Consider the following 19,763-nt stretch of genomic DNA (forward strand, 5'->3'; position numbering starts at 1 on the left):
ATTTCTGGCTTTTCATTTTAATTAAAACAGGTCTTGGGGAGGAGGGGAAATGAGCACCAGTAAAGCATCACAATACTAGAAATATCTGTGGAAACGACGTTGGTTATTTTTTGCATAAATTATCATTAGGCAAAGGTGTGCCTGTCTGTCTGTGCATAGTCACGGAATGTCTACAGGAGGGAGAGATTTCCTTAACTGCACAAAAAGATAATGGGGGCATGAACGGGGATTTTAGCAAGCAGCACAGAAAAAGAGCAGATTTTGTAGACCCACCAGCTAACGGATCAGCTGGAACATGCACAGGGCACTTTTGGAGCAGAAAAGCATACCTGTACGCTATTTGTACGTGTCTTCATGGCAATTTATATCTCCCAAGGAAATGGCACTGCTTGTCTGAGGAAAGGAAAAAAAGCAATGACTCGTCCTTTTGGAGAGAAAAGAAAATGTGTTCTTCCTTATTCTCGTCTATTCTATTTTCAACATTTAGAGATACCAATTCTACTAACTTTGTCAGTTATTTTTAAAAAGCTTACGTGGAGAACATGCAGACAGTTATTAAGTCATTTGTCTGTTGCAACAGAAGATTAGGAAGGGTTTGATCTTCACTCATGTGAGGGCATTGTCTTTACTCATAAAAGCTTTCCTTTGAACGTGCAGGGGTTCCTAACCTGGGGCTGGATCACACCCCCACCCCTTTTCCTGTTAAATCCTGGGAGAGGTTTTCCTTGTGGACTTTCCCGTACATCATCCAGTCAAGAGGGCAGTGGTTGCTGCCCTTCTCTTCCCCCCACCTTCATATTTTCTCCCCTCATGGACTGAGCTGTAGGGCTGCTTTGCAAGCTCCAGGCCCCCCCTGGGATCCAGAAAGGCCTGGTGCCTCCCCACAGGAGGTCTTTTTCTCCACATCACCTCCAGAGCCTGCTGCCCAGTATCTCTTTGCTTTGGAGCTGCCTGCCAGAGGCTGCTCCCTGGATCATCTGGGGCTTTCCCTTTCCACTCTGGAGATGGAAAGACAATATTGGTCCATGCACTAAGGTGGAAAAACAGACCTTGTCCTGGAAATTGCCTCGGGGGATTTTTCAGGGATACCAAAAACCGATCTAAGCAGTTGTGGAAAAGCAGCGTAACCCCACAGCAACACAAACTCAAAACAGGGATTTATAAACACAGATTTGGGAATTCTTTTGTATTTTGTGGCTGCTTTCAAGGAAATCACTCAGTGATACATATCAGTGACAATACATTGACTCAATTAGGTTTTCAACTACTGAAAATCAGTGACCAAACCAGAGAGAGTAAGATTAACACAGTTAGTTATTTATGAGTGTTGGAATTGCAGTGAATGAGACTCTCTTTCCTCCACTGGAATGCTTAAATGGAACGATATTTTCCTTTTTGATAGTATCTGCCTTGGTGTCTCCTTCACTCCATTAACAGGGACACATCAAAGATTTTATACTACTGTAAAACAGTCTCAATTATATTAATACACAGTGCTGCTATATGTCTGGTTTCCTACCATTTTCAGAATGTGGAACTTATTTTCATTTCTGAGTATCTTAAAAGATTTAGCACCCCTTCCTTTTTAGTAATCTTCTTTGCGTTTGCTGTGCACTATGTTCCTTCTAATAAAACAAAATATTCAGACTCCCATTTTACAAGCTTTTAAAAGAACACCAGACTCCAGCAACTTGGTAAAATCTCTTTTCTACCAAAGCTTTAAAAAAAGAGTTGTAGATAACTTGGGAATGTGTGGCATTCTTACTCGCCTTGAAAGCCTTTGATTTGACAGTATTTGCAACCAAGTTTTGTAGGCAGTTCTTCAAGACAAGCAGTAACGGGGCTTGCTTATCTTGGGCTATGCAGCTCCTCGGTGGGAATAACCCTCTTTACATCCAGTCTAAGACATTTCTTTAGCAAAATATGCCTTTGCTCCTAATGTATAATTGCAATCAGAACAGTTAAGTGGCTGTCAATTTTTGCATAGCAATGGTATGTGTATAGTATGGCAATAGTATAATTTTAATTCCATTTTAATGATTTAATTGATTTTGTTTATGAGAAAGATCTTTAATTGGGCCTGAAAGGAGAACATTTTGTCAGTACAGCATTATTACCTGTAATATCATAATTTACATTTTTAAACTTCTAATTCACTTAAATCTCATCTAATTATATATATATATATATGTGTATATATATATATATATTAACAGTTATGGTAAAGTTGTGTAAGCCTCATTAAAGCCTGGTTAAATCTTTGTAACTCTTTAAGGTGACCTCAGACCCTAAAATGCTACAAATTAACTGGAAATACAGTATCAAACAAAAAGAGACACAACGGAAGGCTAGCCAGAGAATTCTACAAAATCTAATGACTAGAAGACACAGAAGACACATTTCCCATTTTCAAAAATATGTTTAGGCCACTTCCAAAATCTTTGTTTTATTTTGTTCCTTGAGGGTTTGATTTCTACAAACTAAAATGAGTAATTTCAAAATTGAGATGTGTTGATTATCTTTACAGAGAGACTTACTTAAATCCTACATTTCTTAAGTCAGTAAAAATAAAAGGATTGAGGTTAGCTGATCACATTTATCTTATTAATTTTACACTTGGAAAGCCCCAACAACCAAATTGTGCTTTTAAAAAAATTTTTAATTTTTATTTTAGTTTTTTTTTCTTATAACAAAAAATGGAAAGAGGTTTTGAGTTAAGGAAATATTTTTTTTTTCTGTGCACCAACAGAAATAACAGACAGAGAAACAGCTTAAATATCAGTTGTGGATCATAAGACCCTTCTCATGTTAGTCTGCGCAGCTGAACTGTATGATAGCAGCTTGTTAGTCCACAGGTTTTTATTGAAATGCCTATTGAGTAAAACATAATTCATGCTGCTGTTCACCCTTAAAACAGGAAATAATATACCCATTTAACTTAATCACAATTTATATTACATGTGCATATTTCTAAACAAGTGCTGTAGATGGAGAGTTTGGTAGCAATAATATTTATGAATTACACTTTTAGTTAGCAAAGGAAAATGTGTGACCTCTTACATTTTGTTTGACATTTGAATTTGGTATCCCGTATATGTGACATGGGTGATGGATGCTTATTAACACAGCGTATAAACAGGAAATGCTTCTAAGCTGACCATTTATTAGTGCTGTATGTGTTACAATTTGAATTTTAGTTGCGGTATCCTTCTCTGATGACTGCAGAGCTGACATGTAAGGCAGGTTTCTTTTTCTCTTGCTTGCTCCCCTGATTTAACAGAGTGTAAAACAGATTTAACAGAGTATAATTTTTGTACCTAAATCAGCCTTCTACTTGGAAGCTGAGTAAGTATACGAACACGCAGGCTTTCCCATGAATTGTAGAAAAATATAGTCATAGAAAATGTAACTGCTGGAAGGATTCTGTTGAATTCGTATTGAATTTTCCTATGTTAAATAAATAAATAATTGCTCCCATGTTCCCCTTTGTACCCTGACGTATGCAATGAGCCATTTCCCCCGTTACTTCATTACGGCAGAAATGCAGGGAAGAAGTATCATTGACTTCACCAGAGCTTTGACAGTTGATCCACTTATGATCTATCTTTTGCAGGACAGGAGACATAATAATTTTTCATTCACACAATTATTTTTTCTTAAAAAAACCCTTTCTGACAAATATCTATAAAACTTTCTCAGTAAAAGTTTCAACGCTTCATTTCATCAAAGCAGAAGTGAAAAACTCCACATATTTAGAAGGATTCTTCCAGCAGGGAACAACAACATATAGTTTTTCTAGAAAGCAACCCCTCCCCTCCAATTTCCCTGATGATTTACTGGGGAAAATATAGAATAATACAAAGAATTTGTTTCCCTTTCTGTATCACATTTAAAGCCAATCCTCAGGAGAGAGAACTTTAAGTTGCTTTTTCTAAGCACAGACTTAATATTCTAAAGCATTTGGATAATTTTTTTTTTTTTTTAACAAAAGCACTACGATGGACTAGTAAAGTTTTTCAAAAGAAAGGTTTTATTTCAAATACCTCTGTTAAAAGAGGTCCACTCTACTGTGCAGTATAGGTCAAGAAAATTGTTCTCCCTTTAAAAAGTCTGTAGAGTATCTCCAGTCAGATACTATAAGTAGCAAGTATAAAACCATCTTGACTGTTACAATTAATATTAAATACCTTTGTTAAATACACAGCTTTCCACATTTTGGGACCCAATCACAGGAAGGTTAGCAACCTGGAAATTGAAACTGCCAGATCTTTAATCTAACATTCTGCTTTTCGATGGAAAAAACTAACGTCTTTATAGATGAGAGTCAAAGGTTAAATTTAGTTTGTATCAAATTACAAAAATATGCTTTTGGTGAGGTTAGATTCTCATGCTCAGAGCAATTCAAACTGTAATGAAAGCAAACATTGAAAGAGATAATCCCATTAAAGATGAACTATTCACTTTAACCTCAAATATTTGGTAACTAAAATAAAACCATCCTAGTAGAAGGAGGATGAAGTTCAGCTTCTTAAGGCTGAACTTAAGCCTTAAGGGAAACTGGAACTCGATGTTATACCTCAGACTGCACGAGAAACAAAATAGCACTCCTGTTTCTAAAAGAAAAACTGATTTTGAGGGAACAAATTAATCCATGTTCTCCTCCTGAGGTCTACACAAAACAGTGGTGACCCTTTCGGTAGTACGTCTTTGGACACTGCGGAGTAAATCGTGTTTTTCTCCAAACAGCAGCTCTCCCAGTAACAGCGCAACCCGCGCAGTGCTGTCGTACCGCGGGAAGCACGGAGCAGCGAGGAGCCTCTGCAGCTGCGAGCTGGCTCAGACCCACGCGTGACATCCCACAGCAGACATCTGTACCTCCTCGTCCTCCGTGCCTCCCAGTACCAGCAGTATCAGGACGTCTTTCTTTCACATCGATCCCCACAGTCATGCATCTGATTTCTGAGAGGGAACTAATTCTGCCAGAAAAGTCAGGTCTGAGCACAGAATAAAACCCCAAAGCAACCTGAGTTCGGTTCCCCCAGTCTGCCCCCTCAGCCACCACAGCCTAGCACAAGGAGGGAGTGCAGTGGGGCTATTTGTGTGGGGTTTGGTCAGGGTACAGAATGTGGTTTGGAGATACTGGTAGTATAAAACTACCCATTTTTTAAGGCAAGAAGCAGAGCAAGAAGTATTTTCAAAACCCCAATGCTAAAGAACTGAGCTCTTTGATATAATATGACAAAGCTTTTGGCTTTCAAGAAATACCAAAAAGCGTCTTTAATCCCTGAACTTCTGATACCCCAATGAAAACTCACTCTGTAATGCAGTCACAGCCAGAGTCTTTCTTCATTCCCAGAGGCCTAGATGCCATTTTCAAGAATTTAGGAAGAGTTTCATATTCTTGCTTTTTACAACTTAAAATAGACTGAAGAGAATTTTTTTCCTAAGTTTAAAAAAAAAAAGAAAGAAAACAATCATAGACTGATATTTCTTTTTTATGCCAAGTTTCAGCCTGGAGAAAATTTTATGGCTGAGTTCTAATCCACCCCAACCCTGGTTTATAACAGAAATGCTGACACAATGATAACTATAGCGTTACAAATGCTGGCGCTGTGATATTTATTGCTCCCTAGTGCCAGCACGGGTTAATCCTTATTAAACGCATTCATTTTCTGGCCTTGTGGAGAGCAGATCATTTAGTGATCCAGCAGAGTACGGGTCCCTGGTAGCGTTAATGGAAGATATCACACAAGACATAGTAAGTGAGGAGTCTTTAAGGGGGCTTCTGTAGGTGTTTCTCAGGATTAAGTGGCCTTCTCTGGGGGCTTGAGTTCAAATCCGGAGTGTCTATATCCATGAAATGTCTTTGCTGCATCAAAATAGCACACACACGGAGAGGAACTTTGTTCTTTTCAGCTACAAGGAAGAGTATGAAAAGAAACATGGCGTTGTCATGTATTTCCACAGTCAGCAGTGGAGCAGATCCCCTGGCTTAGGAATTATCAATCTCTTCCATGCCTGGACATTCTAAATCCTCTTCTACATTAAACTGTCCTGTTCGATAGCATTGCAGGAACGGAGCAATAACAAGAGCCCTGTTAAATATTATCTGCTAGCTGATCCTTCTATTATTTACCAGAAAAAGGGAAACTTACAGTTAAGTTGCATTCGAAATTGTTCATGTCCCTTCCTGTTCGACATTTATTTTAGCAGCACTAGGAATTGAAAAGCTCCAAACATTTTCTCCATAAAACTATGCGGAATGACGGGTAGGCTTTTTCCAGAGATTTACACACTGACATCATGCTTGCTATATCTATATGATAAACTGTAAAAAAAATGAAGGAAAGTTTCAGATTTGGGTTAGAAAAGAGGAGGTTACAGTAGGCACGCTAGCATTTTGTTCTTGCTCTGGGTTCTCCAGTATAAGCCTGAAATCACCTGCCAACATCTCAGCCTTAGAAGTCAGTCTGTGGATTTTAACCAAGGGGGCTGCTTCCTAGCAAAAAGATCTGTGGACAAAAGCAGTAAGCATGTGTGCAAAGTTCACAATGAGTTCAGTGAATGATCATATTTTCCCCACAATAATAAATACTTGTATAATTTATAAATGCCTCGAAAGGCTGAGATATGTGGGGGATGCGGAGTCAAAGTGTCTTGACAGGAGAGAGACAAAGGAATGAGCCAGAGAGTGGACTGACTACTAAAATTCCTCATCTTTGATTTGTTTCTTTTAGAACTTGTCCCTAGAGAAAAAGCTGCACTTTCTAGAGAGGCTTAAAAAATAAAAAAAGAAATCCTCTGGGCTTGTGACCAGTCAAAGAGAATTTTAAAAACCTTCAATTCGAGCACAGAGCCAAAGAGGAATATCCAAGACTTTCTCCTCTTTTATTAAACAATTGTTTTTTAACATTAAATTTTTTTTTTATTTTTTTTTTTAATTTTTATTTTGTCAAAGGACTAAAATCAGAGATTTGTTTTCTTCATTTCAAGCAATGTTTTGCCTTGCTACATGGGGGCTCTCAAATTAGAGAGAGTCAAAGTAACTCTCATCAGAAGTACTTCAAACAAAAAAACCAGTGCTCAAGTGAACAGAAAGCCATGTCTTCATCGTGGGGAAAAACATGTTTTCATTTAAAAGCCATTTTGAAAGAAAAGGGGCTAATGTACTTTCCCTTGATATTAGAACGAACTGGAAATATAAATGAAAATAAAAATAGCTTTATTTTTGTTTGAATTTTCCACTGGGTAAAATAAAATGTCATGGCCTTCCCTAACAGAAAGAAAATAGTGAAATGCTCATGTGAAGAAAGCAGCTGCTGGAAAATTCAGAAAGGTGCCTTCAGCAAGGATGCAGAAAAGATTTGTCTCTGTTTGTCCTTCTGGCAGGTACAGAAGTTTTGTGCTGAACCATTGACTCCAGGGAAGCAGGCTAGGTGGAGCACAGGACTGGGAGGTCTGGGGCATTCCCAAGGCCCATTGAATTTGAACGGGGGCTGGAAGAGCTGAGTGCACTGCACAATTATCTGGGATCCACAGGAGGTAGCGGTGAAAGACAGGGAGGTCGGACACTGGCACCTCACATCTGGCGTCTCTACAGCACCATCCCAAAGAAAAGATGGCTCGGGTTCAGACGGGCACTACGCAGTTGACTTGAGCTTGGTAGCCTGCCAACAGGGGTTCACAAAACTTCTGGCACGGAGAAAGTATTAAAAGGAGGAAAGAACAGTATTAAATCCCATTGAAATATTTGCAGGGCTGCCAAGAGCTTTCATGGCCTTCTCCGCAGAATGGAGGGGGGAATTTTGAGGTTCGTTCCTTACTTCTAGGGTTTCCTTGCTTCACTTAGCACTTGGCTGCTAATTTTTTCTCTGCCTTCATTTTGAAGAAGAATTGAGCTCTACCACTGGAAGAAATGTTTTCTCACCTATTCCCCATTTGAGACAGAGAGAGATTCTCACAGAAATCAAACACAGCCTCTTCCTATCTGCCCCACCAGCACAGAGTGGTCCAGCACAGCTTTGTACATCTTTGAAGTTAGCAGCATAAGTGAGCCAGGTCTTTTTATAAGGTTGCATGTGAAATTGTCAGAAGAATGAAACCATTTGCAGATGGTGGACTGATAAAGATGGGACGGTATCTCACTTGTATTTGCCCCTCATTTCCTTGGGAAGAGAAGAAAAGGAAAAGGGGAGGAGGGAAAAAAAAAAGGCAGTGGAAGGGAAGAGAAACTCCAACAAATGAAATTCTTTTGACAACACAGTGTTGAAGGAGTAAGTGAGATTTCTGGCAAAACCACCAGGACTCTGAAGACAAGCTGACTGCTGCAGTATTTATTACTTTGCTTTGATGAAACCTCTGACATCAAGGACTTTCTTAGTGACTGATTTTTGTCAGAATAATGCTGCAGGAACTGGATGTGACAGATGACTTTTTTGGACATGAAGCCTGTGCATAATGGCATGAGAAAGAGAACATAAAAAAGTCTGCCCCGAAGCAGCTTAATGTGGCCCTGGAGAAAAGAGCTGTTATCACTGCTTACTGATGTAGTCGCGGCAAGAGAAATGGTTACCAAAAAACGGATCCTGAAGTCAGACAGTTCAGCACGGGGCAGATTTTGTAAGAGTTGTGCTTCCTTATCACAGCCTGGCTGGAGGAAATCAGGCTGAGGAACGTACCTCCAGAAAAGAAATAAAAATCGGCTTTATCATGTCAGCTCTATTCCCTGCATTGCAATGCAGCAATACCATGTGCAGCAACAATAAATGTGTTGAGCTTGGTGCACATTATTGGGCTTGTGACAACTGCGGATGCAAAATGCAATATGCCTCTGGTTTCCCTTTGGTATATCTGAGTGCAGTGCATGGAGGGTAAAATGACACGGTGATGTGCCTGCTGGATGAGGACTGTAACTCCTCAGAGAAACACAAAACTTCAAGAAAAAATGTTTTCAGACTAACTGTAGTATCTTATAAGTTTGTGTACAGCCAATTTTTCACTCGTACTTATACCAGATACAGAGCGTCTTGGATTATCTCAAGGTAGAATAGTTGATGAATAATTAATTTAAGACATAGTCTAGAGGAGTGGAGGATTTTCCAAATTAAGTAATCAAATAAAATATTAACCACCCTTTTGTCAAGCCCATAGGACTTTGAGATAGTAATCTTGGAGAGATCTGCAGTGCAATCTCAGGTTTAAAGCAGATACCCTGCTTGTCTTTCTGTCAAATGGTTCCAGCCGAAAATCTGAGACAGAGTTACAGTGCTCTGCAGCAGAACTGCTATTTTTAAACCCAGAGGACAGTGTAGCAGCAAAAAACCCTAATCTTCTCTGGATATCTCAGTACATTTCTGTGTGCTGTATAAATACACCTTCCTGCTTCAATTGCACCTCGTGGTGTAATCAGGCTTGTTTTCTGTAAGAATGCTGTGAGATTTATAGTTGATTATAGTATATTTTGGTGGAAAAAAAGGTAAAATCTTTTCAGATGCCAAACTATGAATTTGTTAACATTATATTTTGGTTTGACTTGCCTAATATTGGCTGTACCTTGAGGTATGGGCTTTATTTAATGCAGAAGTCTACCTGAATACAAATAAATAAATAAATATAATAATAACAAAAAAGATCAAAATGCTTTATATCTAGTTATATCATAAGTGTAGAAGAATATCTTACTGAATGACAAAACATTAAGCAGTGTAGGGCAGTGCTGCCACTATCAGGCAATAGATTAACTGGGGTATGCTGCAATCCCTGCTCTCTTTTTGGTTACACAGAAAAAGAAAACTAAGCTGGCTACTAACTCTCAAAACATCTGTATGTGTGAGGTCTTCGGCAAGAATTTATAATTCATACTTTCTCAAGGAATGTGACAGGATTTCCAAGTACTGAAATGGCAAATGCTTAGAGATGCTGTAAATTAATCCATGTGTGAACCCCCCGATTCTGTTCTCATTGTTCTCTCACAAGAAGACCTCATTTCTGTTCATTGACTCATTTCAGTTCAACTGACAAGAGAGGATTTCTCCCTGGATCTTGGTACGTTACATACACCTGTCAAGCAGAAGCTTCAAGGCAGCCCTGGGGGAGCATCTTTAAAAGACACTTCTGCAATAACAATGAACTCACCATCCGTTTGCAGCCTGTTTCTCTAAAAGGATGAGCAAGCTACGAACACACTGACCGAAGCGCTGCAATTTTCATAGAGCATTCTCTGGAGAAGAGTGTGATAATGCCTTGGGCTTGGGCCTACACCTCTTCTTGCACACCCACAACTGAGGGGGCATCGCAGCAGAAGCCAAAGGGCAGTGCCCTGCTGCAAAGGGTACGAAGGGGAAAGGCAGTTGCCTCATCAGGCAGCGGCTGGTGTGTTTGCACCAGTACCTTGGCCTGAGGGAAGCAGTAAGCATGCTTCTGAAGGACGTCTGGCTCTCAGTTATATAAATATCTAAGTCGCCAGGATTTTACAGTAACTCCCCCGGGCGTTGCTGATATCTCCTAGACGATATTGCCATATTCTGGTCCTGCTGCTCAGCTAAAACCTGGGCATGCAGGGTGCTTCCAGGAGCTGCAGTGAACAGCCTGCGAGTTCCTTCCTGACTTCCTTTTCCCAAAGACCCTTTTGGTGTGTGGCAGCATTTCAGGTGTGAACGTGCCTAACTTGCAGTGATGATACACCAGGGGTTCAGGGCCTCCATTTTGTAGTTGCTACTCATAGTAAGGCTGGCTTCTCCTGTGCATGGGTGTAAGTGAAAGAGCACAGGGCACTCACGGAAGGTGCTTCATTGTTCACCTGGGTGCAGGGAAGACCCCCGTCCCTCCTCCAGAAGGGGGGAGTCAGCAGGTCTGCATACGGACTTCTCTAAATCCTGTCTGCCTTGTCAGGAACGTGGATACCAGCTCAGCCATGGGCTAATAAAGCAGCTGAAATGTCACCCTGTGTTTCAGAGAGAACACCTTAACCCCAGCAGGACTTTACTCACTGCCTTTATGTGAAATGCTTTGTGCAAGACAGGAGGATTCAGCTGGTAGATAAACTGCACTAAAATGTGTCACTGACTTTCTTCTATTTTGTTGTATTTTTGCTCATAAATTTAGGAACTATTTTTAAAGGACTCCTTACAAAAATAAGTACATTTAGATGGTTTATATTTGTTATATAAATATATATCTATAAATATGTATTATAAAATTTATACATATTACATTTATACATAATATGTAATATAAATTTTATAATATATATACTTAGAAAAACTGTATTTTTATATGAGCTTTTCAGAGGATGATGTAGTCAAGCTCTGCAAAGAAATCTGGCTGATAAAGCTGTGAGGCAAAGCACAACTTTGATAAATGGTGTGCTTCACTATTGCATTCCTACCAAGTACTGCTGCCACTCGCTAAACAAATTTATTGTATTTTATTCTAAAGTTTGTTGGACTCCAGGTGTTAGGAATTTCCCGACTCTCTTATCCTACTCATAGTTTCACTTTCCTTTAAAGGAACAGATTTAGCAACTTGTAACTGTAGTTCGTTAACATTTTCTAATTGTGGTCTCTCAGATAGGAAGGAAATGCCAAGGAGCTGTGGATGCTCCCAATGGATCAGTAGATGCAGGTAGCACTGGCATAAGTAGAAACCAAGTCTGGGCAGGACAGCAAATCCTGCGAGAAGAGCTTTCCAGTGAGATCATCAAGGCACTGACGTGCTGAGAAACAGTCAAAGGGAATGCCAGGAATTATTGTGAAGTGTGGCCAAGGCTAGCATCAATGTAGGATAACTTTTTTAAAACAGGCAGGCTCAGTTCCATCACTTGACACATCTGCTTGTAGAAGTCTGTGTGCTTTGTAGAAAGCAGAGATGTCAAACTATGTCATGTCCCTGTCCTGTCGCTGATCGATTTTCCTGAGTGAGTATTTTCCCAGACCACAATCCATGGCTGGCTGGAAGCAGCCGGAAGCTTATTGTCGAGTGGTGCTGGCTTTTGTACTCATGTCCACCTGTTATAATGTAATATAGACTGCTAAATGCCTATGTAAAGGTGACCTTGATATATTACTTTTGCTGTAATAGTTACAAGGAAGTTATGTTAGTGAATGGAAGGAGAAAAGGCTCATTTAATTACAAGTGAATAGATTCATGTAATGACAGAGCTTTGAAAATCCTTTTTAGACCCTGTGTGACTACTCATTGATTTTATTTACATTGGAAATAACTGTGTACATACCGAACTCTCTGTCTATGCAGGACCTTGTATAGATTTACTGTTATGCTCTTTGACTGGTCAAGTGGTGTTGATCTTCAACACCAAGCATGACCCTCACCAGCAGAACAATGGCACAAATCACACCGACCCTTCAGTTCATCTCACTTGGGCTAAAGTCATTAACAAAAATTACTGACATTCTGCTGACAGTATCAAGGTGCATGGATTCACTTCTATTTTTTAACCATCCAGATCTTTCTGTGATCTGTAGAAGAGTGTTAACTAGGAAGGCTGCAAACAGTGCCACTTGCAGTGTCCTCTTGTATGACACAGCAAGTAATCAAAGTACAAATTCAAAACCTAGTTGAGCATTTTTTCCTTCCGTAGTTATAAAAAGTAAGAACAGAATGAGGTGCTGGAGGAAAGCCCCAGGAAAGAAGAGTACTTCACATCAGAAACATGGATTTATTTATTTATTTATTTATTTAAATATTTATTGATTTATTTTGGCTAGCGTGCTTGTGGATGGTTCAAAGATGGCTTGACTACAAAGACTGAGACCTAACTGCAATGTGGAAAACACTTTGAGATCATTTGTTTTATTTCTGTTTTTCTCTGTCAGGTAGTCACCTTTGAGACCAAGACCTGGAAAGTTTCAGGTAGGGAAATGGTGCCAATTCCACATCTGGAATCTCATTTCTGCTGCACACACTGTTCCCCCTGTTCGGAGTTTAGGGGCTTGCTTGGGCTTCCCTACAGCTAAATGCTAGCCAGGAAAGTTGGGATCCAGATACCCGTTTGGATTACATTACACCATCACTATACAGCATGCAGGGATGCTGAGATTCCCCACTTGCATGGTGCGTGGTGGAAGCCATGCTGTCCTTGTCAGGACCTTTGTGTCCAGGTGTGTAAGGATTCCCTGTGGACACTAAATGCTTCGCTGGGAACTGAAGCTGGTCAAAATCATTGAATCTTCCTCTCTCCTTTTCTTTCAAACATTTAAAGTATTTATTAGCTTTGCTTACTAACCAAATTTCTTTATTCTATACCATTTATTTGGAAATTATTCCATGTAGAAGATCAGATGGACATTTGTCTGCTATGTAGAACACCTCAGAGGAAGTAAATTATACAACTATTTTAGAGTCCCTGGTGGTAGGAGACAATCAGCCTCTTCCCCCTGCCCTAGTCTCCAGCTATTCCTGCAATCACTTCATTGCAAGAAAATGAATCAGTTAGATCCATATGAAGCAATTCTCAAACCACACTCGGCTGAAAGATACGTTTTAGCCTTTTGAAAATATTTTCAACTTTCAAGATAACTATTCCTTTGAGGGGCTCAAACGATAAATCCCAAAGTGCCCACAAGCAGTTGGGTAGCAGCCAAAAATGCCAAGTCAGAGGAAAATAATTGTTTTCAAATGGTGACAAACGTGCAAGGTCGGCAGAGAACAGAGGACCTGTGTTGCTGAATGAAGATAGCCATGTAACTCAGGGCTATGAGTTCTGTACACTAAACAGAGCCTAACATCTCCACAGGGTGTTCAGAGGCTGCAAAAGCAGAAGGGAACTGGTCGGCACTGGTCTAACTCACAGGGCAGAAATGATATTGAAAGAGAACCTGAAGACATTGGGTTTAGACAGAGTGCACGCTGCCGGTGCTTTGGGTCGCTCTGTGTTTGTTCCTCGGAGGTGAGGAAATGATACGTTTTTGTGTTTTTAAAGTCATTGCAAGGAAAATAATTTGACAGCTTGGTCTGGAGATTTCTGTGCCATTATGAAATGTTGCTTGAAATTGTCCAAGGCAATACAGTAATTACAGAGTTAACCATGTCTAAGGATGAGGGATACTTCAAGTGGAGGCTGGGAGTTTGCCACAGGTGCTGCTCTGGACTCCTTTGTACTGCGGACAGATGCCTACCCAGAGGGAACGTGCTGCGCGGGGTGCCGAAGCTTCGGGAACAGCACTGAGTCAAAACTGCAGTTGCAAGTCATGTGGAATCAGCTTGAGGGAGCCTGGTGATTACTTTCTAAGGCTATCTACAAATAAAAGTCTGCCTGGTGGTATAAATCAGCACAGTTCTGCTGACTGCTGTGTAGCTGCATCCATCTACTCCAGCTGAGGATCTGGACGAAAGCATTTAGGTAAAACAGAGGGCTGAAAACTACCAGAACACCTTTAAAGCTAATGTGCCAGCAAGCAAGAGAGGCATTCGGTTGTGTGGAGTAGACTTCTTTCATCTGTGGTATTTAAAGCAGAAAAGTGAACTTTAGATTCTCACCATTTTACTGCATCTGTTAAAGCAGTATTGGCTTTCAACAATGAAATGAGTATTCAGGCCAAGTGTCTCTGCAGAATTTCGGGCACTCCGCAAACGGATAAAATTTCAATTGCAGAAACAAGAGAAAGTACCAGACACAAATGCACCACATATTACATTTAAGGAAAGACGGTGAAGTGGGCAGGTTATACCGTGGGAATAGGCAGCAGCTGGTGGCTGACCCCAGTGTTACGGCAAAGTCACTGACGAGGCCACAAAAAATTAAGAAAATTAGTAAGTAAAGTCTTTAAGAAACCCAGCCTTGAAGAAATCCATCAGGGCTGCTCTGTGGGCTAGCAGCAGGGAACCGCTAAGCTCTGGGCTCGGGCTCCAGGCCGGGTCCCTTGTTCCCAGGCAGACAGAGTTGGCAACAGCCCGTATTGCTCTCTGGTGGCCCCTCGGGCCAGAAAGAGGAGGTATATTGGCAGCCCAGCAGGGGAGCGGCAGCCAGCTCCCCTTGCCAGAAGTCAGGTTGCTACATCGGCGCTGAGAAAAAGGCTAAAGCAGGGCCCCTTCGATGCGGCAGGCAGCAGGCCCGCGAGGAGAAGCACGGAACAGACCTGCGGCTGTGCCACCGGGGTGGAGAAGCCCGGGCCAGGCGGGACTCACCGGTCGGAGGCTGCCCGTCCTGCGGCGAGCGGTCAGGGGCCGTCGTTGCGGGGCCGTCGTTGCGGGTTGGCGTGTGGCTGGGTGCTGGCACGGCCCCACGGCCTCACCCTGCAGCCACACGTGGATGTAGCTCACGCTCTCACCTGGACGCAGCTCTTTGGGGTGCCCCGTGGAGGGTTCCTGAAGACGTCTGCGCCTCGGCAGCTCCGGGGTCTGGAGCAGGCTGCAGCTCTGGTTTCGCCACGCACCGGGCTCCCTGCATTTGACTTTTCTCTTTCCACTGCTGTTCTGGACAGGCCTCCCATTCATCCTTTCGCTTCATTAAAAGGGCTTCAGCCCCTCCTCCGGCATCTTAAAAGACAGTGCTGGGAAAGGCAGCAATGACGGGAGTGACAGACAGACCTGGAGAAACCACTGCACCCTTTTTCTTAAAGCCCCTGCAATTACCTTCTTTCTAGTTGGGAATCTCTCTCAGTGATTATCTGGCTCTTCTGATTTTCATCAGCTGGAGAGCTGCATCTCTGGGATTATCCTCTCAGCATCCTTGCCTGCCCCTTAATGTCACAGGCTTTGGCCAGTTAGTCCAGTTATAGCTTCTCTCAATTCCAGCCTCATCCTCCTGCAAGAGTAACTCACAAATAAAGCAGAGTGGGAGTTTCCATGTTAGCGTGCTTTTCTCGAGCCCTCGGGAAAGGTCCTGAACATGATTTCTTCCGCTTGGATGGAAAGAGGTATTCCTGTTAGAGCCTCCATGAAATCACAGTCTTTTTTTTTTTTTTTTATGAAATGTAAAACAAAGTAAATATTACCTTAGAGTCTCTTATTCGTGTTGCAATAAAACGAGAGACTTCCTTGGAAATAAGTTTTAAGACACAAGTCTTGTAATGTTCACATTTATTGGAGTGGAGTTCACAGCTGACCCGAGGTCTGGAGGGTTTGGAAGCAATAGCCTGTGTGAACTTCCAATTCTTCCTCCTCCAGCACAAGGTGCAAAACTGGACAGTTATTCAGAGACTTCCCCACCCTCTGTAAGCTTGTGTGCTCATATATCTCTCATGGTACATAAAGAATGACATATTGCAGTGAATCTGCTGAGAATAGCTTGTAAAATACATCATTATATGAATCAGCCTCATTAGAAGTCTCCCTTTCTCATGATTTAAAACAGACGCAGTACTTGCAGGAGTGGAAACCAGTGCTTTTTTTTTTCTTCTTCTTCTTTTTTTTTCTATTTTTTTTTCTCTGTTGCTGGCGTGTTGTATTCAACCAAATGTTGAAACAGAAAAAAATAGTTCTTTGAACTTAGGGCCAGAATTAGAAAGCAAATAGCGCATTACCCTGATGCCTCTCTGGCATAATTAAGGTCTCAGGTGTTTCCCTGGGTATATGACTTTCCAGCTTTGTTAATAAAATATTATTTTGCTCCTCTAAACAGCACAAAGCTGCATTCTTTGCATACTCCAAATCCCCCTGACTCTGGACCCTCTAACACCTCACATTCAGCATCCTCAGCCATTCCAGGCTTCTCTCCCCCAGCTGCTGCTGTGTTTATGAAGGGGATTATCCGACATGGTGCCTGTGATAGCAGGAGACAAGGCTCGGTGACCCAGGGGGCCTCTCTCAGTCCGATTTTATATAAGGACTGGCGTACCAGGTGCCTCCCAACCGCATGACTCAGACCCTGTTCAGACTGCCCGTATGCTGGTGCAAGCACTTGGAAATGAGCTCAGTGGTGTCAGTGTTTTACCTTAGACAAGGCTACAGCAGATGCACGCCAAGTGATGCGCCACAAATCGCAGCAGCCCTGGGCTGGTGGCCATATCATGCAGGACTCATGGCAGAAAAGGGATGTGTCTTTGCTCCAAGGCAATGAAACAGCCTCCTCCAGTCCCCTTTGCCCTCTGCGCTTAGTAGAGCACGCTGAAAAACTGCAGGTACAGCAACTTTTTACTGTTTCTCTCTTGTCACTTCAACATCAGGGAATGTATTGCTATTATTTCTTTCAAGCCCCAGCAATACACACTCTCTACAGCATGTTTTGCCTTATAAACCTCTGGCTGCACTCTTCTGAATAAAATGGATTTTTAATCAAGTGCGATAAGTGCAATTACTCAGCTATCCTCAGTTCTGGCCTCCTGGTGCTCCCAACCCTGTAGTTCACGATCCCTGCTGGGATGTTCTGCCTTGTGGGCTTGTCACCAAAGAGCCTCATGTGCTGAACACCGTGGTACATTTTTGTCTCCCACCCAAGATATTGGGCCATGAACACCACCAAGGGTCTTGTCACGCTCAAGGCTAGGACATCACAACTTTGCAGGCAAGTTGTATTTATCTTGAGCATACTTTTTTCCCAGACTCTGCTCTGATTTTTGCAAAAGTAGGTCCGGACTTGCAGCCTGGAGGAGTTTTACTCGCAGAGCTGATAAGCAGCTTCTCCTGCTCTACCCACGTAAGCTTCCATGGAAAGCACCACTTGCTCTGCTCTGCTGGTACCCACAGGCTTTAGACATTGACTTTTATCCTGCAGGACCCTCAGACTGCTCTTGAACCTGGAGTGCCTTCAGGGTTGAGAGCACAACCACGTCAGGCCCCATGGGGGTGTGTGAAGGCTAGCCATCAGTATCCAAGTTAGGACATAAAGGACCTGCTGGGATGGTCAGAAGCTGAACTACCAGGGAGTGAGACAGGGCTGGGAGCCCGACAGCTGGGAGGAAAGGAAGGACATCCATCTCCTGTGCTCTGAACATCTGCTTGCTTCTTTTTTTTTTTTAATTTATTTCCAGTAGAAAATAAAACAAATCCCTGATTTTCCTTGGACCTTAGTTTGGCTGTACTAGCTAACAACCGATGGCTGGTGCTAAGGATTCAGCATAGTCCGAAGATAAAGAAGTCTGTGCAAAACCCCATGTATCCTGTTCTACCCCAGCTCAGTCAAGTGGTGGCATTTCAGGGCACAGAACAAACGCATTTCCACTCTATTTCTAGCCTTGATCTTCTGTTCCCAAACATTTTCCTTATTTGTCCTGACTTGAAGGATTTCTTTTTAATAGCAATTCACATAACCTTCGTGTCACCGCTGGTTCTGCCCTGACAGAAGCGGGTTTACTTCTCCTTATCACTCACTTCGTCTACCAAATGCCCTTTGCGTAAGACCTGTTGTGCTTTAGCTGTGGTTTTTGCCTTGAGGACTAGGCAGCCCTTTCAATGCCAGTCTTGCCTCCTTCCTCTTGGATTTGCTGGGGAGGATCTGGTTGCCAAAGCTGGGATTTCACAGCTGTGGTCTGACGGGCTTCCTATCAGTGCATACAAAAGAAGGGAGCGCACAGCAACAGCTCAATGCCCCCTTCAAGGCTTCTCAGCTGGAACAACTGCTGCGGTTTGAAGTTGTTTTGTTAACTTCTTTGGCTAATTGATAACATCTGCATCTCACCACCCTTTCTTGCGTCTCAGGCTACTTCCAAACAGATCAGATAGATAATGCTGTGGCAGATCTCGGTTTCTGTATTAGTGATATATTGTTACACTTTCCGAAAATGGTATTAAAACCTGGGGGATGTCTTCAGATAATGCTTCCTTTATAAAGGTTTCTTTCACACAGTCACAGAAACAAGCCCAGAGACACTAATAAAACTTCAGGTTATTCATTTGGCGTCTCCCCTGTGATCATGGTCAGATAAAAAAAACCTTTTGAAATATTTCACACTATTTTCCTCTCTTTTTCCCTACTATACTACCTAAGTTTAACAATTACATTTAGGCTTTAAAATATTCAAATTAGCTTTTATTTTTCATTATTTTTCATTATCCTCGTATTACAATAGAAGAATCAGGAACTGCTACGTGTGATATTTTAGTAAATAAAGTCTTTGTATTCAAGATCGCTCTTGAAGTCTGGTAATACACAGTGACACCATATAGGTCCCAAGGAGACATTATGGTTGTAATGGAAATATCGTATATCTCATATCTCAGGTCTGATATATCAGCTCGGCCATAAAAAGAAACAGGATATTTGCAACTATATTTTAACAGGGATTTTGCTGTTACCATGAGAACATGGATTACTTAGAAATTTTGGTGAGAAAACTCTTAAATGGTTTCATCAGTGTCTAGTCCCAGGAGTGTTCAGTTCTTTCGCTGATATCGAAATAGCCATTAATGCAGTGAAAATCAGAAACTTATGAGTGTTTCATGGGTGTCTGACTGTACATCTCAGACTTAAGTCTCAGTACAGGTCAGATGGTCCCTTCTATCATATTTCAGGATTCCCAAGATCAAATCTGGGCTGTGCCTAGAGACAAATGTCCGCTATGAGTTCTCTATAGCTCAACGTTTTTCCATTTCTGGCTGGGCAGAGGTTCCCTCCTCCATCTCTCTGTTTCTAGCGGTGTTGCTGAGCAGGGCCCGGAGATGTCTGCAGGCCCTGTGATGTGCAGAGAGCTGATGTAAGCCAAGGCTCAAAGACTCGAAGTTGCTCAGCCAGCCAGAAGAGCCTCATGAAATTTCTTGTAAAAGGAATTTCTCAGGATTCAGAGAGACTAGTGTTACATAATCCTTCAGAAACAACATTTGACACAGGATAGGGCTATCCCCTTTATGAAGTCCCCAGAAGAACCTGA

At 41.8% G+C, this 19,763-nt stretch overlaps 1 long non-coding RNA gene across 1 annotated transcript in view; it reads right to left on the reverse strand.

Annotated features, from left to right (window-relative positions):
- LOC125181991 (uncharacterized) overlaps positions 1–18,918 on the reverse strand; it is a 49,510-nt gene extending 30,592 nt beyond the window's left edge. The window contains exon 1 of the long non-coding RNA XR_007160787.2: positions 15,145–18,918. This is a non-coding gene — a long non-coding RNA (uncharacterized lncRNA). The remainder of the gene's footprint in view (positions 1–15,144) is intronic.
- Positions 18,919–19,763: the final 845 nt, after the last annotated feature.

The sequence above is a fragment of the Anser cygnoides genome, chromosome 14 (genome assembly GCF_040182565.1).
Source record: "Anser cygnoides isolate HZ-2024a breed goose chromosome 14, Taihu_goose_T2T_genome, whole genome shotgun sequence".
Lineage (NCBI taxonomy): Eukaryota > Metazoa > Chordata > Aves > Anseriformes > Anatidae > Anser > Anser cygnoides.